At 46.7% G+C, this 26,331-nt stretch overlaps 1 protein-coding gene and 1 non-coding gene across 11 annotated transcripts in view; both read right to left on the reverse strand.

Annotated features, from left to right (window-relative positions):
- The window catches only part of GNG12 (G protein subunit gamma 12), a 170,165-nt gene that overhangs the window by 9,745 nt on the left and 134,089 nt on the right, over nucleotides 1-26,331 (reverse strand). For 2 of the 10 annotated variants that reach the window (XM_060206390.1, XM_060206389.1), the window contains exon 3: nucleotides 20,010-20,162. The exons of 5 other annotated variants lie outside the window; for them this stretch is intronic. The gene's annotated coding sequence lies outside the window, so the exon portion shown is untranslated. Of the gene's footprint in view, nucleotides 1-19,983; nucleotides 20,163-26,331 lie in introns of all 10 variants that reach the window. 3 more of the 10 variants (XM_060206393.1, XM_060206391.1, XM_016189366.2) reach the window with 3 other exon arrangements.
- LOC132532523 (U6 spliceosomal RNA) lies at nucleotides 10,584-10,689 on the reverse strand. Its single transcript, XR_009544471.1, has one exon. It is a non-coding gene; the product is annotated as a U6 spliceosomal RNA (small nuclear RNA).

Genomic DNA, 26,331 nt, shown 5'->3' on the forward strand with positions numbered 1-26,331 from the left:
CTATCAGGCCTGGGGTAGTCAGTCTGTGGTGGTGAGCATGGCCATAGGCAAACAGTCCACACACAGTCAGGCTCTATTCATAAAATGCTTGGGCAGGCTCCTCTCAAACTGGCGAGCAGTTTTGCATCTAGTACCAGGGCTGATTTCCTGAGACTATGACAGCCAAGATCAAGAACAGCAGTGCACACAGTTCACATTGGTGTGCTAGTTTAGACCCTCTTTCTCCATCTGCAGCCCCTTGTCCTGCCCAATCCTATTCACTCTGTGGTCCCCAACTCAAATGCAATGTCTCCTTTCTTGTTGGGCCTTAAAGCCAGCCCCCCTGCTCTGCTTACATAATCATTGCTTTGCCTGAAAGGTCCCCACCACGTTATCCCCTCAGGGTGTTGCTAATTCAGTTAAAACCATTGCAACAGTTGCTAAGCACACTTCCACTTTCCCAGCATGCCTTTTGCCTCTCTCCACCCCCTTTCCTAGCCATTTCCATTTCCAACCTGCCACTTCTGGTTTTACCCTATAAAACCCGCTGTTATTCCAATTTCACCCCCTTTTTTCTCTTCCGTGTCCTGACCCAGAGAAGACCTGGAGAAGGGCTGGTGGGCATAGTGAGAGGTGGCCATTTTGCTAGCTCCACGTGGCCTAAACCGTTGTGCTCACACCCAACTCTGGGACGTCTGCATGAATAAAGATTTGTGTTCCCGCTCTGCCCAGGAGTTCCTGGTCTCTTCTCTCTCCCCTGCGACGCAACCTGAAACACGTTATTTTTATTTTTTTTAATGTTTTTATTTATTTATTATTAGATCTGTGTGATCCCCAGAGAACTTTCATCCTGTTCCTCAGCTTCCAGCACCTTCCACAGTGGACACCCTCTTTCTCTATCTGCAGCCCCTTGTCCTGCCCAATCCTATTCACTCTGGGGTCAGTCCACAACTCAAATGCAATGTCTCCTTTCTTTTTATTTTTTTAAATGTTTTTATTTATTTATTATTGGATAGAGACAGAGAAGAATTGAGAGTAGAGGGAGAGTCAGAGAGGGAGAGAGACAGAGAGATGCCTGCAGCCCTGCTCCACTGCTCATGAAGTTATTCCCCCAAAGGTGGGGACCGAGGACTTAAACCTGCAACACTGCACACTGCGATGTGTGCGCTTAACCAGGTGCGCCACCGCCTGGCCCTGAAATATCTCCTGTCAATATCCGTCCCCCTCCCCATGGCCCTGCTGGCACTTAGGCAAGTTCACCAGAGAACTCAATAAAGGCTTAGGGGGTAGGCAATGCCTATTGCTTCACAGGTTAGTTAAGACACCATCAACACCCTCGTGAATTCTGAACAGAAATAATTCTGGCAAGTCAATACATCAGGGTGGGAGGAGGGGGCGGGACATTCCTATAGCAACCTGTGCTCTGAAAAAAAAAACTATTTATTTTTCTTCTGTGCTGCTAACATTCTGCCTATGGAGTAACCAGACCAAGATTATATAGACATTATCTCAAACTTCAGGGGCCTCTGAGAATGAACTCAGTGGGCCGAGTGGCCCCTTGTCTGTGCAGAGAGGCTGCTGTGGTTTGATTCTTGCCTGTTGGGTAGTGTTTACAGGAGCTGGAGGGCCATGGGAAGGATGACCTTTCAGAACAGCGGCTATGCAGCTCCTCACCAGCTAGGCCAGGGAGGGCAGAACCAGCCCGGGAGGCCGGGAAACAAACATCACTGCACATCTCTGTGCCTTCAGAAGCTTTCCTCTGGTCTCTCTTCAACAGCAGGGATGTCTGTTTGTTTGTTTGTGCTACTAGGTGGATAAGAAGCTCGCTTTATTCTGCCTCCAAGAATAGCTTCCAAGGCAAACACCACCTGATATTTGTAGGGAACTGTAGTGCGCACGCTGCTTTCATTCTCAGTTGGCCGTGACGTTTCACTGCAATTCTCAAAGGCCGATCATGATAGATTTCATCTTTGTTTCAGAGACGAGGCAACTCAAGTCAAAAAGACATGCTCTCAGTTAACCCAGCTGGTAAGCCTTGGAAACAGCTTACGAACCTTTTCATCTCAGCAGCCTCACTTTCCACGGCACCAAGGAAAGAATTCAACTCCAATTAATTCGATTTGCAGACACGTGGGCCTCTTAATCAAGGGGGTGATCTGGACATTCCATGACCTGGACTTGTGGGCTTGCCAACTGCTTCATGTTTGTGCAATGTCTCCCTTCTGATGCACAAGGCATCTGTTTTGCTACTGCCTTAAGGACAGGTCTCCCTACTTGTGTCTGCAAGCTAAGCAAGAAGGTTCTCATGGGGGCCAGCGGTCGTGCACCCAGTTAAGTGCACATAGTACCAATCATAAGGGCCCACATAAGGATCGGGGTTCGAGCCTCAGCTCCCCACCTGCAGGGGGAGATGCTTTGCAAGCGGTGAAGCAGGTGGCTATCTATTTATCTATGCTGCTCTCTCAATTTCTCTTTGTCCTATCCAATCAAATGGAAAGAAAGAAAAAAAAAAAAAGGCTGCTAGGAGCATGGAGCCCCAGCGATAACCTTGGAGGTAAAAAAAAAATTAATGGCTTTAATGTGATTTGTTTGCCTGAATTCTCATGTTCCTAGAAATTCCTCAGGAGAAACAAAGTAAAACTATTGGAGAAATTTGGGCATTTAGATGTCTTATCTCCTGGGGCCCAGAAGGGCAGGAAGGGGGTGGGGTGAAAAGGTGTGTCACAATGCATACTCAAAGAGGAAGGTCCCCAGGAAGCCCCAAGGTCTGAATCAGAAGTCCTCATGGCCTGGCTAGTAGCTGAATCATTGGCTTGAAAATAATGTTCGTGGATGAACACACCCCTTTTGGCTGTAATAAAAGAGCAGGTTAAACAAACAAACAAACAAAGGCTTCTCCTCAGCCTCTGATCTGGCCTTCAGCTATTCATGTCTTCCTCCACCTCCTTTTCTGCCCCGCCCCTGCCCCACCTCTCAAAGGGGTGGGGTTGACAATACCAATCTTGCAGGACGTTGGTAGGACAAAGAAATGGCAATCAGACATGCCTTGCATTTAAAAGTGTCTGATAAACGTTGAGGTCCTCAGTTCCAAATATTTGGCAGAGAAACTCAGAAAGCAAATGAACTGAATTATCAGTTATAATAATGGGACCGGAAGGAGGACACAGTCAGGTCCTTAAGGGCGATGTATTTATGTTTTTTCTTCTTCTTGCAGCCAGGCCGGGTGGTACAGTAGGACTTCCAAGTGTGAGGCCCAGTTTGATTCTCAGCACTGCACATGCCAGAGTCATGTTGCCTTACTCTCTCCTACTAAACACTTAAAACTTGGTTGGCACTTAGACACCTGCTTCATTTTCCTCAGAAGGCAAAAAGCTGCACCTCCCAGTTCAACTGCTGCACCGTGTCTCCCAAATGTGCATGCTCAGGTCCTAACACCCACTAGCTCTGAGTGTGAGGATATTTGCAAAAAGCCTATCTTTAAAGGTCAGAATCACTGGATCTAGTCCAGTAGGGCCAGTGTCATCTGGGAAGAGGGTATTCAGCCTCTCTCTCTTTCACACACACACACACACACACACTCTCTCTCTCTCTCTCTCTCTCTCTCTCAGTGCCTTGACCTCATACACCCAGGCTCTCAAATGGTGAGAAAATCCATTTATACGGCTGAATTAAGCCACCCAGTCTATGGCCATCACTAAGGCCGCCCCACCTAACTAGACATCCAAGCTTTCTTGCTGTTCAGATTCTTCATGAAGCATGCTGTTCCCATCTGGATTTACGAGATTCAGTGAAGGTGGGAAGTGAGAAAAGGCTTCTTGATGCTTGATTTTTGGTCTTTCTGCTGTCAGGCAGGGTAGAAGGCAAGTTCTTTGTGGATATGGGGATATCTCAGAGTCCTTTCACTGTCAAGATGGTGCTAAAAAGCTATGTAGCTGCAAACCTCCGACTCTTTGCTTCCTGCTAGACTTTGAGATTAGCAACAAGGTCATCCCTGGCGGTCGAGCCTAGGGGCCACGAGGAATCTGCTCTCCAGCCCTGTCATTGGCTCTGTAACCACCCAACCCCTTGTATTAAGTCCCATTCTGCTAATGTCACCAACCACCCAACCCCTTGTATTAAGTCCCATTCTGCTAACGACACCAAGAGAGTTTCTGGTTTGCTCGAAACCTTGACTGATACATAGTTACTAACCTGTTATTTTTTGTCTACAAATAATTTACAAAGACTGGCTATCTCATGTCTATTATTATCATGCCAGTTAGAAACACACCATAGTCTACAGCCTGAAAAGGAGAAGAAGGAAGGCAGTATTAGTCATGGTCTCTGTCTCCTTCTCCCCGTACTGAACTTGCAGCTCATGAGGCTTTGGGGCGGTTGAGCCTGTGTCTAACTGCATGTCCTGCCTGGCTCCCATCCCACTTTAGGAGCAAAGGGCAAAGGGAATGTAGGAGGAGAAAATCCGATGGAGTGGTGAAGAAGGACCACAGAACGGTGAAAAACATGGTTTGGGATGGGAAGAGACCAGGACTAGACTCCCCCAAAGAGAAGTTTATGCAGATTCAGAAGCAACATAATAAAAAGTTGTAAACAGTAATCTCTCAGGACCTTGACAGATCTCCTCAAAAGGTAGTGTTTAAAAAAAATATACATATATATATTTCCCCTTTTGTTGCCCTTATTTATTTTTTAAGATTTATTTTTTAAATATTTACTTATTATTTATTCCCTTTTGTTGTCCTTGTTGTTTTATTGTTGTAGTTATGACTGATGTCATTGATGTTGGATAGGACAGAGAGAAATGGAGAGAGGAGGGGAAGACAGAGAGGGAGAGAGAAAGATAGACACCTGCAGACCTGCTTCGACATCTGTGAAGCGACTCCCCTGCAGGTGGGGAGCCAGGGGCTCAAACCAGGATCCTTCTGCTGGTCCTTGCACTTTGTGCCACGTGCGCTTAACCCACTGTGTGACAACTACCACCCTTTACTGACTTAGCACGTGCCAAGTATGTCAATGCCACAATTTTTTTTTAAATTAAGAGTACTGCTATATTTTAAAAATCAATTTATTGTTGGTGGTGGTAGGTTAATTGTTCACAGTACAGCTGTTGACACATGGGTACCATTTCTCCTTGCTAGGTGTCTGTAAAACATTTTCTTTCTTTCTTTCTTTCTTTCTTTCTCTCTCTCTCTCTCTCTTTCTCTCTTTCTTCTTTCCTTCCTTCCTTCCTTCCTTCCTTCCTTCCTTCCTTCCTTCCTTCCTTTAACCAGAGCACTGGTTCAGCTCTGGCTTGTGGTGGTGTGTGTGTGTGGGAGGGGGACTGAACCTGGGACTTTGGAGCCTCAGGCATCAGAGTCTGTTTACATAACCATTACACTATCTACCCTCCACCCTCTGCAAAAGGTTCTCATTCTCAACTTAGGTCCTTCCTCACCAATATGCACCAGGGCCTCGACCCCCACTCTCCCCCATCTCTTACCCTCCCTCCTAGGAGTTTTTGCTTTATTAACAGTCATTTCAACTTGATTTTTTTTTTTTTTTTGATAGGACAGAGAGAAATCTAGAGAGGGGGGAAAGATAGACAGACAGACACCTGCAGACCTGCTTCATGGCCTGCAAAGCGAACCCCCCCCTGCAGGTGGGGAGCCAGGGGGCTTGAACCGGGATCCTTAACTCTGGTCCTTGCACTTTGCACTGTGTGCACTTAACCTGCTGCACTACAGTCCAGCTCCCAACAAAGTCATTTCATGTAAGACGTGAGACTGGAGGACAGCTCTGCTCTAGCATATGCAGTGCTGGGCACCAAATCTGGGACCTTCTGTGTGTACAAGACCTGCCCTTGACCTCCCGTCACCTTTCCCCACAGCAAGTCCCTCTTGTCATTTCAGTTAACCCTCTTGAAGAGAAAACAACCTATCACCATTTGCTTAGCAGGTGAAGCACAAAGAGGTTTTAAAAAAAAAAAAAAGAAGAAGTCTTGACAAAGATCACACTGATTTACTTAAGAGGACTAGGACTCTGGGCCACCTGACTCTTAAGGTGATCCTCTTAATCACCTCTGTGTGCTGTTTGCTCTGAACAGGATTCACCCTCCAGCCCCACACAGGGGCTCCTGCCCCCTGGGATCAGAGGTCTTTACTTCAGGGCTGACAGGAAGTGAGTGCAGAGTGGTGTGGCCAGAGAAGACCAGAGGAGATGTGTTTGTTCTTATTTAAAGGGGACTGCCCCAGATTCCAGGTGAGGCTCTTGCTAAAGTCCCTGGATGAGCCCATCCTCCTCCTGTGCCTCAGCAAAGCTGGCGGAGAGCCCACAAGGGTGAGCCAACCCAGGGCAATACACCCAGAAGCGAGAGCAGCAGAGCCTGCGCAGAGGGTTCTGGCCTTCGCTGAGTATCTACAACACCACGGAGAAGTGTTTAGAAAGAAAACAAGCGATTTAGAAGGTCTGGGGCAGGGCCCATGAATGTGCATGTAGGTGATCCTGCTCCAGAGGTCCACACAGGGAAACAGGATTTTTTGTTTTGTTTTGTTTTTTCACTCTCTGCCTCTCGATTCTACCCATGTTTTTATTTGGGTCTGGGAATGCAAGCATGTCATCTCAAAAGAATGCCACTTCCTATCTTTGCTTAACGTCTAAAAATTCTGTACCAGCCCTGGAGAACTCTTTTTAGTGAGTGACCTTCCCCTCCTCCAGCCTGAAATCCTTGTCTTTTGAACGCACTTCTTTGTTCCAAAAGTCAGAATATTTTTCCTGAGCAATCACTTCCCTCTGAGTGTCTGCTCCCCGGGTTCAGGATTCAGTAATGCCTGTCCTTCCTTCCTTCCTGTCTGTCCTATGACATTTCTTTGCGGCTGCTTTTGCAGGTCAGTCAAGTGCTCAGAGGCACGCCAACCCCTGCGGCTTATCAGACACCACCATAGGGGAGTCCGGGACCGGCACAAGGATCCCGGTTCGAACCCCCCCCCTGCTCCCCACCTGCCGTGAAGCAGGTCTGCAGGTGTCTCTCTTTCTCTCCCCCTCTGTCTTCCCCTCCTCTCTCCATTTCTCTCTGTCTTATCCAACAACGATGACAACAGTAACAATAATAATAACTACAACAATAAACAAAATAAAGGGCAACAAAAGGGAATATATATATATATATATATATATACATATATATGTAGATCTTATACCACCATGACTCACTTCATCGCTCAGGCTATCGGCTCTCCCATCTGCAAAATGGGAAGGGTTAATAATAGAACCAATCTCAGGAGAGGCTTGTTACCAGGAGGAAATGAGAGAACATATGCAAATGATTCAGCAGCTGTCTTGCCCACATTGGTCTTCGGGACAGGGAGCTGGTCTCCCTTGTGACTGTAGTGTGATCGGTGCCTTCTGCATACTAGCCTGACCCTTCACCTTCATTCTGATGTCAAAGAGGAAAAGCCTTCTCTGACTGACTCAAAGGGTACACACAGAATCACAGAGTGTCAGACTGTGACTTGCAATAGCTCTGGGGGTCCTTTCTCAGAAGGATATCACTACAGCCCTGGTCACTGGGGCATCCTTTTTCCTTAGACAGACTTCTGGTTTCTTTGTTCAAGTGCTATCTAATGGGATTGCAAGGCATTTCTGTGATCTCGAATGTTCTGTAACCTTATGATTCATAGAATTTCTTTATTATAATTAATGTGTTCAGCCCAACAGGAACAAAATTCAAGTGCAACCAATGTACAGAGAGAGAGAGAGAGGAGGAGGGGGAGATGTTTTATGGGCTATGAGATAGCTTGCCTGGTCGAATGCATGCCTTACCAAGTGTGAGGTCCTGGGCTACAGCCCCAGCACCACATGGAAGAACCACAACATTGAGGGGAGCTCACACAGCTGGTGGTATAGTACTGTGGTATTTCTCCTTCTCTTTCTTCCTTCCTTTCTTTCTTTCTTTCTTTCTTTCTTTCTTTCTTTCTTTCTTTCTTTCTTTCTTTTCTTTCTCCAGGGTTATTGCTGGGCTCGGTGCCTGCACCATGAATCCACTGCTCCTGGAGGCCACCTTTTCCCCCCTTTGTTGCCCTTGTTGTTGTAGCCTCGTGGTTATTATTATTGCCATTGCTGATGTTGTTCGTTGTTGGATAGGACAGAGAGAAATGGAGAGAGGAGGGGAAGACAGAGACGTGGAGAGAAAGACAGACACCTGCAGACCTGCCTCACCGCCTGTGAAGCGACTCCCCTGCAGGTGGGGAGCCGTGGGCTCGAACTGGGATCCCTACGTTGGTCCTTGCACTTTGCGCCACATGAGTCTAACCCACTGCGCCACCGCCCAACCCCCTCTCTTTCTTTCTTTTAAAATATATTTATTTGTTGTCAGATAGCGACATCGAGAGAGGAGGGGGAGGTAGAGAAGAAGAGAGACAGAGAGACACCTGCAACCCTGCCTCACCACCTGTGAAGCTTTCCCCCTGCAGGTGGGGACCTAGGTCCTTGCACACTGTAATGTGAGGGCTGAGCCAGGTGCACCACCACCTGGTCCCCCTTCTCTCTCTCTCTCTCTCTCTCTGTCTTTATCTGAAATAAAATAAAACTCTTGCATTCACGACACACACACACACACACAAACACACACACACAAACACACACACACCATTTTTTGTGTACTTAATCTGTGAAACTCAGCATGTTATAAGCCATGTGCGCTTTCCAGCACAATCTGACTTGGGTTGGCCACAGTGAGTGAGCATGTTGCACGGTGACAGTGGGGACCTTATTGGTGAGTGTATTTTTGAACCCTGGTATTTTTCTGGTTCTCTCAGTCCCTCCTTGTTCCCCACCCCACCCCACCTCGGTCTCTTTCTGTTCTCCTTACTTCTATTTTAGCCCATCCTCAGCTCCTAGCACTCTACGGCAGTTCCCAAACAGACTCCTGCCCCTTGTCTTTCTTTGACCTAGTTTCTCCTGCCTTCTATACACCACGTTCAGTGAATTTCTCTTTGGCTAAGAAATACCCCAGGAATTCCCACTGCCCTCAGGAAAAGTCCACGAGATTCGGCTTTGCAATCCAGATTCTCTTAATAGCTCTGCCCTGTGATAAGGATCCTAATCATAAAAGGACTTGACTATGTCACACAGCTTCCTGTAGGCCACATCCCAGGCTCTACACTAGTGACTGTGCAAACCTTACCTTGCTGAATCTTCATACTGTCCCCTGGGCTCTCTTTTCACTTCCATTTTTACAAGAGGAGAAGCTGGGGCACAGCCAAGATAATATCTGGGCCTTGTGTCAAACAGCAAGCAAGCTGGGTCAGGGCTTGCGTGTAGGCAGGCTGATGGCAGAAGCCCATCCCATCAGCTCTGTTTTGCTACATGATAAAGTCTGAGATGGTATCAATCTATTCCTTGACTTTGTGGGCTTTTTAATATTCTGTTTATGTCTTCATTTCTTGGATAAAGACAGAGAGAAACTAAGATGAAAAGGGGAGACAGAGACATATGCAGCCCTGCTTCACCACTTGTGAAACTTCCCACCTTGCAGGTGGGGACTGGAGGCTTGAATCTGGGTCCTTGTGTATGATAACATGTCAAATGGGTGTATCACCCACCACCTTGGACTTCGTGAGCTGTGTTTTCAAGTCCTACCTGCAAGTCTCTGATCAAGTTCTCTGCCTGCTTCTCTCAGTCTCTCTCTTTATTAGAGGGATTCATGGTTTACAGTAAGTAGCCAGTCAAATACAGTAGTTGGCACGTGTGTCACATTTCTCAGTTTTCCACATCACACTCTAACCCCCACCTAGGTCCTCCTCCGCCATCATGTCCCAGGACCTGAACACTCCCCTGGCCCTAGCCCCAACCCCAGAGTCCTTTATTTTGGTGCAATCCACTAAATGCCTGCTTCTCTAAACCTATTTATTTAGTTATTTATTTAGAGATAGAAGTCGAGTCTAATCACTCCATCCTGTGCAGGGCTGGAGATTAAACCCAAGGCATCATAGATGCAAGGCAAGGGCTCTAATGCTCAGCCCACACTTTTGGTCTGTTTAAACTTGATTTCCTTTCTTTCTTTCTTTCTTTCTTTCTTTCTTTCTTTCTTTCTTTTTTTCCTTCTTTCTTTCTTTCTTTCTTTCTTTCTTTCTTTCTTTCTTTCTAGATTTTATTTATTAATGAAAAAGATAGGAAGAGAGAGAAAGAACCAGACATCACTCTAGCACATGTGCTGCTGGGGATCGAACTTGGGACCTCATGCTTGAGAGTCCAAAGCTTTATCACTGCGCCACTTTCTGGACCACCAACTTGATTTTCTTTAAGGCCCTAGTCCACATTTTAATCTCTTTCAGGAAGGTCTTCCTCACAATTTACCCTAACTATGACTAATTCACTTTACAAATTTCTGCTTAAAAGTTCACAAGGTGAAGGATCCCTATGGGATTTAGACGTTATTTAATGTTTGTTATGCAAAAACTGTGTATGAATCTTATCTTGCCCTTTTTTTCTTTTTAACCAAAGCACTGCTCAGCTCTGGTTTATGGTGCTTGGAGGATTGATTGAACTTGGGACTTTGGAACCTCAGGCATGAGAGTCAATTTGCATAACCATTATGCTATCTACCGGTACCATCTTTTTTTTTTTTTTTTTTAAATATGGAACCCTTCATGGATTGGAATGCCATCCTTGTGCAGAGGCTGTAAATAATCTTCACTGTCTTGCTCCAACTTTAGTGTATGTGCTGCCCAAGTGAGCCTGTGCATTTCATCTTTTACTAAACGGTGGGAAGTTGAGCTTGGTGATTCTGGTGTAGCAATTCTATTCACCCATTACTGGCTCTGTGCCAGGTACTGTATATATCAAGTGCTTATCCATCCATATATTAGTTCATCTAACATTATCTGCAACTGTAAGATAACCAGTTTATCATACTGGTTGAGACAGACGCTAAGAAAAGCTAAATTAGAGACCTAGTAAATGGCAGAAACAGGATTTGAACCCAGACCTCTGTGAATTCACAGCTATGCCTCAAACCATGATGACAATTCCCTCACTCTGACTAATGCAGAGAAAGGAGCCTCCAGAAATAATTCTAGCTTGAACCTATCACCCTGGGGTGTTTACGTGCCCAGTGTTTGTTATCTTGGAAACAGGATCCACCCTGCTGCTCCTGCCCACAGATAGCCCGAAAAATACCAACTGTTCCGAGCCAAAGGTTACCCACCTGCTCGGCTCCCTAAGGGAGGAGGAGCAGAGGTGGAGGCCTTGGTCACAGCTACTAGTCCTATGAGCTTTCACCTCCAGCCCAGACTGTCACTGTGTGGTGTTCTGCGGGCCATGATGATGCTTTGTACCCAGAACTGCACCCCAGGAACTGCAGAGGAGCAGGCCATAACCCCATCTGTGGCAGGTGAAGCCGAGAATGATTCTCCAGGAGCTCACATTTACAGGCCCTGCTCAGAATGACGATTATAAGCAAGTTCTACTCTCTGCTACAAGCAGTGGGATTCACTCACATCTTCATGGCTGGGAGAAGACAGCTGGCTGCTTCCTGCAGCCCTCCATGCATGAACAGACCCGTGAATGAATGACTTCACCAGCTATGTAACACTGAAGACACGCTGTTGTTTTGCTGTAGTTACTGTGCTTACTGTTAGTATAGCTACCCTTCACTATAACCTTGACAAAGAAAGGATTTCACAAGCTAGCATTCAAGTCAAAGAATATACATATAAATGTTTTAACAGTAGAAATTCTAAACAGTTCCAGAGGAGGAACAGAAATACTAGCTGCCCCCTTATTTCAGGTTTTGCAATGCAATCAGTCTCATCAACTTCTTCCTTAGGAAGATATTCCATGCATAAGTAAACCTGACTATCCACATCTGCATCCTTAAAAATACAAATGGGACTATGCCATGTGCAGTGCTCTGTCCCCTGCTTTTCGTTTTATTTTATTCTATTATTTAAAAAAATTTTTTTAATCTATTTATTTTAGATAGGGCAGAGAAAAATTTTAGAGGGAAGGGGGAGACAGTGAGGGAGAGAGACAGAGAGAGACCTATAGTATACTGCTTCATAGCTTGTGAAGTATTCCTGCTTCAGGTGGGAACTAGAGGCTTGAACCCAGGTCCTTATGCACTGTAATGTATGCATTTACCCAGGTGAGCCCCCTCCCAGCCCTCCTCCCTTTTAAATTTATTTTTAAATATTTATTTATTTATTCCCTTTTGTTGCTCTTGTTGTTTTATTGTAGTTATTCTTGCTGCTGCTGTTGTTGTTGGATAGGACAGAGAGAAATGGAGAGAGGAGGGAAGACAGAAAGGGGGGGGGGAGGGAGAGATACCTGCAGACCTGCTTCACTGCCTGTGAAGAGACTCCCCTGCAGGTAGGGAGCCGGGGGCTCGAACCCGGATCCTTATGCCAGTCCTTGCGCTTTGCACCACATGCGCTTAACCCACTATGCTACCGCCCGACTCCCCGCCCTCCCCTTTTTTATTTTATAGTCATCATATTCTGGAGTTCTTTGTGAAACTGGTGCCTCTCCTGTTCTATAGGAGGAAACTGAAGCTCTCTGGAATACCCAGCAAGTGATGACTAAGTGTCAGGGCTGAACTCAACCCGGGGTGCACCCCGCGATGACTGAAACTTGCATCTGCTTGAACTTGAACAGGCGCTTGCTGGGGCTGGGGAGAGCCAATGGGAATGGTCAGAGAAGCAGAAGACAAGACGCCTGACTCCCAACTAACATCAGAATAGACACGACACGAGGTACACCTTGAGGGGCCAAGCATCTGTGAAGGAAAAGACGCCCTTTTCGGGTGCCCTGGTGCCCTGTGAGTGTGAGAGCTTATCCACCTGCAGCCTCCACCAGGCCTGTGCACCCACCCTTGATCCTTATAAGGAATCAGAGACTCTAGGGGGTTGGACAAGGAGCCCTGCAGGTTGCTGGTGCTCTGTTGAGCAAGGAGGTGGTGGTTTCTGAATCAGCATCTTTCAACAGGACGACCATGCAGTTGCCAAATGAGTGAGCAGTCAAGACTATTTCAGCCCAGTTGGAGCCGTATCAGTGGCATCAGCCCAGGTCTAGATGGAGAGTAGGGGCTGTAAAACAGAGGCTTCTTGGGGAAATTACTCCTGGCAAGGGACGGTGCGTCACTAAGTGTGAAAAGCAGGCAGACATGCCAAGCTTCCTGGCCTAGGCCTTCACTCTTTCCCTAGGAGAATGTGGTCTATGGGTCCTGTGATAGCTGCGTGCAGAAACCCTATACCTTCCATTCAGTCAATGTGACTATCCCATCCTCTTCGTCCTCCTCCTCCTCCCCCTCTCCCACCAGGACTATCTCTGGGGCTCAGTGCGTGTGCACTGTGAATCCATTGCTCCTGGAGGCCATTCTTTTTTCCTTTGTTGTTGTAGCTGCTGTTAGACAGGACAGAGAGAAATTGAGAGGAGGGAAAGATAGAGGGTGGGGGGGAGAGAAAGACAGACACTTGCAGACCTGCTTCACTACTTACAAAGCTTCCCCCTCTCCCCTGCAGGCGGGGAGCAGGGGGCTCAAACTGTGAGCTTTGCACCAGTCCTTGCGCTTTGAACTATGAGCACTTCATCTGTTGCGCTACCGCCTGGCCCCTTACAGCCATGATTTTTACAGAAGCCAAAGAGAGAGAGAGGAGAGAGACCTGCAACACTACCTCCATCACTCATGAAGCTTTCTTCTTTGCAGGTGGGAATGGAGGGAGGGAGGCACGGCTTGAACCTGGGTCTTCACGTACAGTGAGGTGTGAACTCTACTGGGTGGACCACCACCTGACCCTCCTCACCCCAGCACCGGCCTTTGCTTGCTCTCCACAGCAATTCACCCTCATTCCTGGTGGGCTGACAGTGAGAGAGAGAGACGTTCAGCATGCTGAACCTGAAAGACCTCACATGTGAAGCACTTTACAGAGGACATGCTTTCCACTATTATTATTATTTTATCATTATTGTTTTTACCAGAGCGCCAAATAGCTCTGGCTTAGTTCCATGCCACTCACGGTCACCAGGGCTTGGCATCCCTCAGGAGTAATGAGTGTGGGCTGCCAGTCTGGTGGATCAAGGGCTTGTGATCCCACAGGATGGACTGAGTCTTGAGTACCCACGGGGAACCTGAGAGAGTGATAGAGTACGACAGCTATTTGGTGTTTAGAGACGGCGTGGTGAGTGAAGGCTTAAGCAGGCAGGGAGACACGTGGCAGGTTCTTAAATGAACCAATGCCTGTGTGGTAGGAACAGAAGAGGCAGTGGCTGAGGGATGGGGGGAATTCTAGAATGGCTTTGGAGCGTAGAGAAGTAAGACAGTAAAGGCTGAATTCGTTTGGGAGCCATCATGGTTTTATGAGCAGAAGTTTAGACTATAAGGAGTCCTGCTAAAAAAAAAAAAAAGTAAGTAGCCTTGTGTAGGGTGAAAGGGAAGTGGGAGGGAGGGAGAGGGATAGGAAGGGGGGAAGAGAGAGAGGGAAGAGGAGGAAGAGAGAGGGAAAGGGAGGAAGGGCAGAGAGAAGGAGAGGGAAGAGTGGGGGAAGAAACAGAGGGAGAGGGAGGAGGGGGAAGAGAGGAAGGGAGAGGGAGGAGGGGGTATTGAAGAGGGAGAAGGAGGGAGGGAGAGAGGGAGAGAGGGAGAGAGGGAGGGAGGGAGGGAGAGAGGGAGAGAGGGAGGGAGGGAGGGAGGGAGGGAGGGAGGGAGGAAGGAAGGAAGGAAGGGGGAGAGAGAGAGAGACTAAAATATTTCCATGGGAGATCTAGGAGCAAGCCAAGGGTAGAGGGGCCAGGCTTGTGATCAGGTGAAACAGTTTTCCAACTGGGCAATGCCAGTGTTGTGTGATGCAGAATGAATCACCGGGCCTTGCTGAGCCCTTAGCTGCTCTGTGTAAACTGAGATAACAAGAGTGCTTGCCTCCTAAGACAGCGCTGATCAAATAAAGCTGGACAGAAAAGAGCACAGTCCTTAGCAACACCGTGTGATAGCTCACGGCACCACCGCCAGTTAGTTGCTGTTAGGAATCTGAGCACAAGTTCCAAACAGCTGACGGCAACTGGAATGCAAGGAAAAGGCTGAATGCAAGGCCCGGGAATGGCAGAATGTATCTTTGGGCTGAATGCAGACTAGCAGTCCAGAGGTGAGGTTTGGGTGCTAGACTTTGGGAGAGTGGTGAAGACAAGCAGAGTATGCCTCTGGGCCTTGGGCCTTGTTCACACTGAAGGGGCTTGAGGGGTCTTTTTAGAGAAGCCAGCTGAGGTAAAGAACAAACACCTCATCACAGACCCCTGCAAGCGTCAACCCGGCTTTGACCTAGCACGTTATGATTGGGCCCTCCTCAATCGCTATCGAACAGGCCATGGCCAGTGCGCCGCTATGTTCCATCGCTGGGGAGCCAGAGACGACCCGAACTGCCCCTGCGGCTCCAGACAGACTGACCCACATAGTCAACGACTGCCACCTCTCCAGATTCAAAGGAGGTCTCGAAACTTTACATCAGGCTCAACCTGATGCTGTTGACTGGCTACGGAAGAAGGGCAAACGCTAGAAGAAGAAGAAGAGAAACCAAAAGAGGATCAAGGGAAGTTACACAGATAAGGCTGCTCTCTCACCAAAGCTAGAGGGTAAGAGGGAGCGACAGAGAGAGGGAGAGAGGGGGAGAGAGAATTAGGCATGGGGTTTTATTTATTTTTAATTTATTATTTTTATTTATTTATTGGATAGAGACAGCCAGAAATCAAGAGGGATGGGGGTGATAGAGAGGGAAGAAGATAGAGACACCTACAGCTCTGCTTCACCACTCATGAAGCTTCCCCCTGTAGATGGGAATTGGGGGCTTGAACCCGGGTCTTTGTGCACTATCACGTGTGCGCTCAATCAGGTGCGCCACCACCTGGCCCCTAGGCATGGATGGGGGCTTCAATACTGGATCCGTGTTGGTTTATATATAGAGTTCAGCTGTGAATACATTTAGTTACATAATGGAAGAGTATGCTCCAACATCAAGTGATTGCTAGGTGGTGAAATTTTTAGGGGACTTTTTGTTTTTTTTCAAGTGTGTCTGTGAGTGTTTTTTAAAAATAATAACAGTGAATATTTTTTAAAACTTTATTTTATTTGATAGAACAGAGAGAAACTGATGAGAGGGGAGATAGGAACACAGAAACAGAGAGACACCTGCAGCCCTGCTTCACCATTCATGAAGCCTTCCCCCTGCCAGTGGGGACCCCCCCCCCCAGGACTTGAACCTGGGTCCTTATGCATGATAATACATGGGGGTGCATCATCATCATTCACCCCCCCCCTCCAAATCAAGTGTTGTTTCTATGCACTCTGGCAGTTTGTAAAATGTTATTATCCTTGGTCTTGATAGCAACTACTTTAAAAAATATATATTTATTTATTCCCTTTTGTTGCCCTTGTTGTTTTATTGTAGTTTTTGATATTACTGTTGGATAGGACAGTGAGAAATGGAAAGAGGAGGGGAAGAGAGAGAGGAGGAGAGAAAGACAGACACCTGCAGACCTGCTTCACCGCTTGTGAAGTGAGTCCCCAGCAGGTGGGGAGCCGGGGGCTTGAACCGGGACCCTTAATGCCAGTCATTGTGCTTTGCACCACCTGTGCTTAACCTGCTGCGCTACCGCCCCGTCTCCCTGATAGCAACAACTTTTAAAGCATTTACAGTTGTCAAGCACTGTTCTAAGAGCTCTAGAGATAAAGAACTTAATCCTCCGAACAGTGTTATGGGGTTATGACAATTGTTCTCAAGCCGCCCCCCCCCCCCATCAGTTTGGGATTAAAGGAGTCTAAGGAGGAAATTGGTTAAAGCAGTCAAGGTCTGAGCCAAGGTAAGTGGAGGAGCCAGTCTGGCTCCAGATTCTAGATTCTTAACCACATGTAATACTTTTATAGTGGAGGAGAAAAAAACCAAAAAAAAAAAAAAACAAACCAAAAAACCCCCAAAAAACCAGTAATTGTTAGTCACAGAGGGGCAGGAAGAGAGGAAGGTCTTAGTCACTTTCAGGGAGAAAGGAAGAAGAAGGCATACTTAGCGAGTAAGGACTGGGTAGGAGCCTCCAGGTCTGCCATGAATGGGGGTCAAATGCTAACAGGCAGAAAACAGAAGAATTCATTCAGGAGCCCAGGCTGAGAAATACTTAGAACATACTTAGAAAATGTGGTGGTGTGGTGAAGACAAAGAAGTGAGTGGAAAGAGTGAGGGTCAGGAGAACTGGCTCAAGAGATAACTGTTAAAAGAACTTTTGCAGGGGGTGGGGCAGTAGCACAGCAGGTTAAGCGCACACAGTGCAAAATACAAGGACCAGTGCAAGGATCCTGGTCCGAGGCCCTGGCTCCCCACCTACAGAGGGGAGTCACTTCACAAGCAGTGAAGCAGGTCTGTGGGTGTCTATCTTCCCTTCCTCTCTCCATTTCTCTCTGTCCTATCCAACAACAGCAGCAGCAATGTCAACAATAACAACAACAAGGGCAACAACATGGGAAAAATGGCCTCCAGGAGCAGTGGATTCATAGTGCAGGCACCGAGCTCCAGCAATAACCCTGGAGGCAAAGAAACAAACAAAAAAAACAACTTTTGAAGGGTCGGGTGGTGGTGCACCTGGTTGGGTGCACATGCTACAGTGTGCAAGGACCTGGGTTCAAGCCCCTGGCCACCCCACCTGCAGGGGGAAAGCTTTGTGAGTGGTGAAGCAGGGCTGCTGGTGTCTCTCTGTCTCTCTTCCTTTCTCCTTCCCCCTTCCTCTCGAATTCTAAAAAATAAGGAGAATAAGAATAATAAAGAGCTTTTGGAAACACATGAGAGGAACCGTGAGGACCAGGTAGAGACAGAAGTGGAAAGGCAGAGAACTGGGTGCCCAGAAGTTCAGATCGGAAGCTTCCGACAAGACAAGAAGAAATAAGAGAAGCCAGCTACCACACAGCCGGCAGTGATGGATGGTTCAGGCACTGTGTTGAGCAAAATGGGGCAGCCATGAAAGAATTCATACTGCACCTGGTTCTCTCTAGGAGCAACCCAAGAACAGGTGAAACTCATCGACTGCATTCAAAACTAGAGAAGTGGGGAGATTGCGTGAGGATACTGAGGGGCTAAGCCTGGTCATGAGTTAGTCACCAATCACTGAAAGGTGCTGACCTGCACATGGGGCTCATTCTACTTGTGCATGCATTCTGATATTTCAGGATTAAAATAAAAGTAAGGGCCAGGTGGTGGCGCACCTGGTTAAGCGCACACACTACAGTGCACAAGGACCCGGGTTCAAGCTCCTAGGCCCCACCTGCAGGGGGGGAGAAGCTTCATGAGTGGTGAAGCAGGGCTGCAGGTGTCTCTCCTCCTCTCTCCCTCTCTATCGTCCCCTCCCAACTCAAGTTCTCTTTGTCTCTGTCCAATAACAAACAAAAAAATTTTTTTTTAAAGTCAAGAGGAAATTCTACGGTCCTAAACGCTGCATAACAAGTAGCATGATAATTAACACGACACAAGGATCTCTGTCATTACAGAGGGGAAGATACGTTAATTATTAGCTACCATTTCCTCCTCCAGATCCTGACTGAGCACGGATGCCTAATGTCCACAGAGCAGAGGAAGTCACTGCCTTTTGGGGAGCAAAGCAGTGCCTCTGGGGGCTTTCTGCCCTTTCCACACAGTGTTCAGGCCCTCGGTCACATACCCCACAGAAGTATGGCTTCCCACACTCACCCAGCCAGCACCAAAGGGTCAACACTGTAACGGGTCCACGCCAACAGACCAAGAAGCAGGATACATATTTTTCCTTCTTTCATCTCATCTCCTATGAAAACTGACAGCAAGGGAAAAAAAATGCCCTACTCCCTTTCAAACCAATCTGGGCTTGAGAATTGCTCTGAGGAAAAGCCAAGTCCGTGGAGCCCCTGGGGTAACCATCCAGGTGGACATTTTCTGCTAGTTCTCACAGTTCAAGTACTTGTGGTTTGGAGGCTCATTGTACCCAGAAGTTTGTATATGTTTGGAAGGAAAAAGACTAGAGGTACAAGAGGTCTCCAAGAGCTTCTTGCAATTCTAACTCATTCTCTATGCAAATTATAATTCTGTCCCGGTGAAAGCAAGCCTCTGGAATGGCTTCCTATTTATCTCCTTACCTGGATACGCGCTGGGGATCAAAGCCGTGATTTTATGAGCTGCCACTGATCTATATCCCTGCCTCCTAACTCTTCCTTGTAGAGTAAAAAGCTAGAGGAGATGATGGAATAACGAACGGAGCTGTGTCATCGAAGGCCCAAACCCCATCAGCGATACCCACGCATTTGAGTATTTTGAAACCCAGAATATACCTTTCGGGAGTCGGGTGGTAGCGCAGCAGGTTAAGCGTTAAGCGCACGTGGTGCGAAGCACACGTGTTGGTCCTAACCAACAACAACGACATCAATAACAACAACAATAATAACTACCACAATGATGAAAAACAACAAGGGCAACAAAAGGGAAAATAAATAAATATAAACAAATTTTAAAAAATATACCTTTCTACTTCATTTCCCTGAGTTTTGTCAAAGTTTCCGTAGCTCCCTTTTAAGTGGTGGTTTAACATGTCTCAGAAGTATGAGTTTATTCAGATTTATTATTATTTTTCCCCCTATACATGTAAAGTCTAGAGTGTTTGAGAGAGAGGGCTGGTTCAATTAATGCACCTAAATTGTGACTGCATGTCGCCTAAGAGAATTAAACACATGGCACTCCTTTGAATAGGCAGCCCACTACGCTAAACATCTTCTGCTTGTTAAGTTTTTGTCCTCCTAAACTCAAGAATTTCGCAAAACACGGTCACTGACTGGAATGCAAGGGGAAAGATTTCTGCCTGGAAGAACAGAAAACATTTCTATGGTTACTCTCAGTTCCAGTTTTCTGAGTCAGACCCGTTTCAAATATTCTGCCTCTCTTGGGATACTAGGAAGTTACCAGACCACAAAACCTAACAAGAATTAGCTGTAAAATCACGTCCATCATATTCTTCATCAATACTGAAATTTATTTCACTCACCAGAATCTCAAAGTCTGATCGCCTACTTGACGGTGAGCCCTTTGAGGTCAGCTTCTGGATATTGCACACAACCTCCTGCATATACAGAAGACAAAGGAGTGGCCAGGTGCTGGTGCACCTGGTTAAGCGCACACACACTCCAGTGCTCAAGGATCTGGGTTCAAGCCCCCAGTACTCACCTGTATGGGGGAAAGCTTCATGGGTGGTGAAGCAGGGCTGCAGGTGTCTCTGTCTCTTTCCCTTTCTATCTCCTCCTTCCCTCGCAACTTTTCTCCATCTCTAGTCAATAATAAATAAATACGCTTTTTTTTTTTTTAAGAAGACAAAAGAACAAATAAATGCCAGTTTGATTTGCTATGGAACACAGGGGAGGCTTTTTGATCATGACATCACAGCTGCACAAGGTCCCTTCTTTATATTTCAGGAAGTAGAAGGGGAAATATATTCCTGGAACTGGACACAGACTGAACTCCTGGGAATTCAACAGATAATTTCTCTAGTAAAACGATGACACAGGATTTGCGACTATATTTTAGGTGACTGATTATAATAAGCACCTGAATCCAATCCAATCCAATGCATGGTAAGAGAGCTAACTTCCTTTTTTCCTTTCTGTCTTTCTTTCTTTCTAGATTTATCTATTTTATGAGGAAAGAGAGGGAGGAGAGAGGGAGTCTTGTTTCTGGCATTCCTTGCTTCCTGACATTCAAAGGGGCGATGAATCCTATCTACGGTTGCTATTTTCCTAAGCACATTTTCCTCCTGGATAACCCAGTTAGCGAACTCCAGGTTTGCGTCTCCCTTGATATTGCTGACAGCTGACATTCACTGCATTGATTTTCTTGGTTTCTTTGGGCTCTCCCTCCACCTCTACGTTTTCTGCTAGGGGCCAGTAGCCCTAGGTGATGGCAAAAGCTAAAGAAATAGTTACCAGCATGGGCTGCCATGGCTGAGGGTCACAGAGAAGGCCCGGAGAAGAAGGACTGCTAAATCAACCTTCCCTTCTTTCTTTCATTCGCAGTGGCCTGTGTGGGAACTCTGCAGATTCTCCAAACACAGTTGGAAATCACTGCTCCAAGTCATCCTAAACATTCTAGTCAGGGAGGTGGAGTTACCTCAAATTCAGCTCTACCGTTAGGAGGCCCTAGAAAAACCACCTCCTGGTTGGTGGGGATGTACATTATGACAGTATTCATGCAGGCAGCATATCTACATACTGAATGGACTCAGAAAGAGGGCTCTCTGCTCACTAAGGAAGGCAGAGAACAGCCCTGAAAGGAAACTGAATAAACCGCCCAGCTCCGGGGAGTAAGAACTCAGCCAGCAAGTGACAGTAAAGCAAGTCTCAAATGCATATAACAGTATGGCTAAATGTCATAAATATAGTGTGGAGGAGGAGAAGCCAGACACAAGGGGTGAGGGGGTGGCACACCTGGTTAAGCTCACACATTACAGTGCACAAGGACCCAGGTTCAAGCCCCTACTCTCTACCAGCAGGGGAGAAAGCTTCATGAGTGGTGAAGCAGGGCTACAGGCGTTGCTGTCTCTTTTCCTCTCTACTTCCCTCTTTCCTCTCGATTTATCTCTCTCCATCTCTATCTGATAATAAACAAAAAAATCTAGTTTCATTAAAAAATAAGCCAGACACAAAAGTCACTAAGAGGGTCCCATTTACATTAAGTGCAAAAAGCAGATGAAACTATTCCATCCTCTTAAAAGTCAAGCTAGGGGAGTCGGGTGGTAGCACAGCGGGTTAAGCACAGGTGGCGCAAAGCGCAAGGACCATTTCTCTCTGTCCTATCCAGCGACGACGACAACAATAATAACTACAAGGGCAACAAAAGGGAAGAAATAAATAAATAAATAGTCAAGCTAGTGTTAATTTCTGAAAGTGAAGGCATCAAAGGGCACTGAGTGGACTTCTCCAAGTGCTGACTACGTGTGTGTGTGTGTGTGTGTGTGTGTGTGTTCAGCTTGTGAAAAATAGCAACGGGGGCCGGGCAGTGGCACACCCGGTTAAGCACACATATACCAAGCTCAAGGACCCAGGTTCTAGCCCGCCCTCCACCTGCAGAGGGTTCACTTCATGAGCGGTGAAGCAGGTCTGCAACTGTCTCTCTTTTTCTCCCTCTCTCTTTCAGTCTTCTCTCGATTTCTCCATGTCCTATCTAATAAAAGTTAACAGGAAAAAAAAAAAAAGGAAAAAGTGACCACTGAAAGAGGTAGATTTGTAGTGCCAGCACTGAGCCCAGTGACCACCCTGGTGGCAGTAAATAAATAATAACACAATGTGGGTGAATTGTTCTATGATTTTATGTATTAACACAGATTATGAAAACAAAGCAAAACTGTCAGCCATGCCAGTTAACTACTGAAGTACCTCAAATCTCTGTGTTGCTCACAAGTTCTTATTAACTGCAACCTCAAGGGAAACAAGTCTGCAGTTGAAGCAGGTCCTCCAAAGTCAGGAAGACAGCATGATGGGTAGCACAAAGACCTGAGGTACCAGAGTCTCAGGTTCAATTCCTGGCATCACCATAAACCAGAGCTGGGGGGGGGGGAGAGGGGAGTAGGTCCTTAAGCAAGGCTGTTTTGCTCAGTGTCAACCAGCTTATAATTACAGGACATGGAACACAGCCACATAGTTCAAGGAGCTGCTATCAATGCAAATTCTGTTGTGGTCCAGAAGTCCTTTCATATGGCTGGAACTCACCTGTCCAATCTTCTCTCAACTTAATTTTTACCCAGGGGGGAAGGGGGGAGGGGAGGTGGTGAGAGTGGGAGGGGCTGCGCCCACCCCTCCATAAGATCCAGGTAACTCTCTGTGAAATGTTTTCAGTAAGTGTATATTCTGGGGAAGTGGGCCCATAACATTAGTCAAAGAGGGGGTCAGTGGGGGGGAGCACCTGGCTGAGCGCACAAATTACAGTGCGCAAGGACCCAGGTTCGAGCCCCAGTCCCCACCCGCAGGGGGAAAGCTTTTTGAGTGGTGAAGCAGGGCGGCTGTAGGTTTCTCTCTGTCTTTCTTACGCTGGTCCCTGTGCTTTGTTCCATGTGCACATAACCCATGGCACTACTGTGCCTGGTTCCTTGATTTTTTTCTTTCTTTTTAAAAAAATTTAAAAATTTTTAATTTTTTTTTTTTTTTTTTTTTTTTTTACCAGAGCACTGCTCAGCTCTGGCAGGGGATTGAACGAGGTGTTTTTTTTTTTTTTTTTTCTTTCTTATGTTAACTAAAAGCCACAGGGAAAAAAATTAAGCAGGGAATGATGTGATCAGAGATGGGCCTCTTCCATGGTTCTAAAACACATCATTCTTTCCCGATGTCCCTCCACGGCCTTTTGTTGTACAGTGTGGTTATAGGTGTGCTCTCTGTGTGTTCTCCCTCTGGCCTGACTCAAGCTAATGAAGCCAAAACAGGTCTTACGGCCAGCACACTGTCTTACTCACAGTGACACTCAACACACAGATCCGAAACAAATGTGCAATGATCTCTTTTCAAGTGGTTTTTGAGTGAGCAAGGAGAACGGGAAAAAGAAACACATAAGGAGGGGACTTGGCAGTGGCACACCTGGTTAAGCACACACAGTACCGAGTGGAAGGACCCATGCAAGGATCTGGGTTGGAGCTCGGGGCTCCCCACCTGCAGGGGGGATGATGCCTCAGGAGTCCTGAAGCAGGTCAGCAGTGTTTACCTTCCGCTCTCCCTGTCTAGCTCCCCTCCTCTCTCAATTTCTCTCTGTCTTATCCAATAAAAATGCAAAAATTGGCCACCAGGAACAGTGGATTTGTAGTGCCAGTATCATCGAGTCCTAGTGATAACCCTGGAGTTGAAAGAGAGAAAGGAAGGAAGGAAGGAAGGAAGGAAGGGAAGAAGGGAGGAAGGAAGGCAAGAAGGAAGGACACACAAGGAGTAACATAAATGAGCTGACACCCTGTTCTACCCCAATATTCTGTGTCTGTACAGGAATGTCTGCTACTCTACTTCCTCTCCTAGTTCCTTTCAAGTGGGAACAGCCACTTGGAATTTGATCACAAAGGAAGTGTTGACAAGCCCCCTGGGGAAGTAAGTATCTGTGTGGCTTGGTGCTCCTCTGGTTCATCAGAGAATGCAGAGACTGTTGTGTTAGGATATGCTTACCATCTAGAACAAGAAATCAGAGTCTGGAGTCTGGCTTCAGGCCAGGGAAGGCAGGGTGAGGTGGGGAGAGCCTGACTGTTCCTTCTGAGCTTGAGTTTTCTTATCTACAAATAGGGCCTTTTTAAAAAAAAAAAAATATATATATATATATATATACATATATTTATTCCTTTTGTTGTCCTTGTTATTTTATTGTTGTAGTTATTATTGATGTCATCATTGTTACATAGGACAGAGAGAAATGGAGAGAGGAGGGAAGACAGAGAGGGGGAGAGAAAGACAGATACCTGCAGACCTGCTTCACGGCCTGTGAAGTGACTCCCCTGCAGGTGGGGAGTTGGGGGATCAAACTGGGATCCTTCTGCAGGTGCTTGCACTTTGTGCCACGTGGGCTTAACCTGCAAAGAGGGACTTTTCTTATCTACAAAGAGGGACTTTATTGTAAAGAAGGGGGACTCTGCTTCCAAATTTACACAGAAATACACAACTGTTGGGAGAGAAATCAGCTCAGGCATGGAATGGGGATTCCCCAGTGCAGAACTGCAAATAATTTCCACTGGGGTGGGGGGCGGGGTAGAAGGGCCACTTTATTTTTCCTTTGGAAACATTCCACTTGGATTATCACACCTTACCACCACCCTGTCATGAAATGACTTTCTCTCTCTCCCCTGTGCGAAAAAGTGCTCTGAGGGGTGACTTGCCCTGGGCCCCTAGAGGTCTGAGCTCAGAACCCTGGTTCTTGATTTCTTCATAGCTAAATCTACTCCAACTGGTGGTCTCTGATCTTTGGGTAGGTGGAGCTTCGGGATTTGGGGAAGTCACTTCCATGAGCAGCAGAAGAATTTGCTGGATGGCCCAGTGATAATAACTGCCTTCCCGGGAATTGTGCCCAGTTGTATTTGAACTTGGGCTGGGCCCCTCCATTGTGATTGAAGTCCATTGTCACCACAGTGAGCAATTGGGGGTGGGGGTAGGGGTGGGGTTCTGGGCGGCTGAACCCTGCAGGATCTGAGCAGCCTGTGTGGCTTACCAGAGGGAAGGCTCATGGGAAAGGAAAAGCAGAACTTTGCAGCACCATTCCCAACTGCAGGGGCTCCAAAGCCACACACAGAGCAGAGCCGCTGTGACAGCCAGCAGAGCTGTGGGTGGACTGAACCTGGAATTGGCCCATTTTCTGGTCTAGGCTTCCTTCCCTCTCACTTCACTCTTCCAGTCAGTCCGGCAACACCCATTATTACCCACTACTATTTAGTCTAGCACTATTTTTGGAGCTAGTTAGGAGTGTATAGGCTTTATTATTTTTTTTTAACATAACAAGAGGGATCTGTCAAAAAAAATTCAAACTGTATGCAAGTGAATAGAATACAGAGTCAAAACTCTTTCCTTTTGCTTGTACTCGAAAGGGGTAATTACTCACTCTTTCTTTCTTTCTTTCCATGCCTTCACAAAGTATATGGACCACATGTTTGCATGCATACATAATGAAACAAATGGGCTCTTATATATACAAATAATTCTGCACGTTTCATTTTGCAACCAGTAATAAATATATCAAGAACAGCTTGTTTTATTCATGCAGAAGGCTGGTGGATTTTTCTTTTCTAATTCTAATGTCTTATTTAGAGACATGTAAAAGTTACAGTAAGAACCACAAAGGGCTACATGAACATCTGAAATTAATTTTTTTATTATATTTATGGGATGCATTGGATCGACCTTCCCGTGGTGCATCCCGTGAGTCCCCATTCATTGGGGAAACTGACGATCCTTCCTAGCCGACTGAACCCACATGGATCCCAGTCACTTTCAAAGCCAGCAACAGGCAGCTCCTGACAGCTTTCAAGCTGACCTGTTGACTGGCTACAGAAGAAGGGCAAACGCTAGAAGAAGAATTGGATAGAGACAGTCAGAAACCAAGAGGGTAGGGGGAGAGAGAAAGGGAGAAAGAGAGACACCCGCAGCCCTGCTTTACCACTTGCAGAGCTTTCACCCCCACAGGTGGGGACCAGGGGCTTGAACCTGGGTCCTTACGCACTGTAACATGTGTGCTCAACCAGGTGCACCACCACCAGGCTCCAAAGGGCAGATACTTAAAAAAAAATTTATTTAGTCCCGTTTGTTGCCCTTGTTTTATTGTTGTAGTTATTATTGTTGTTGTTATTGATGTTGTCGTTGTTGGATAGGACTGAGAGCGAGAAATGGAGAGA

Source organism: Erinaceus europaeus, chromosome 13, assembly GCF_950295315.1.
Source record: "Erinaceus europaeus chromosome 13, mEriEur2.1, whole genome shotgun sequence".
Taxonomy (NCBI): Eukaryota; Metazoa; Chordata; class Mammalia; order Eulipotyphla; family Erinaceidae; genus Erinaceus; species Erinaceus europaeus.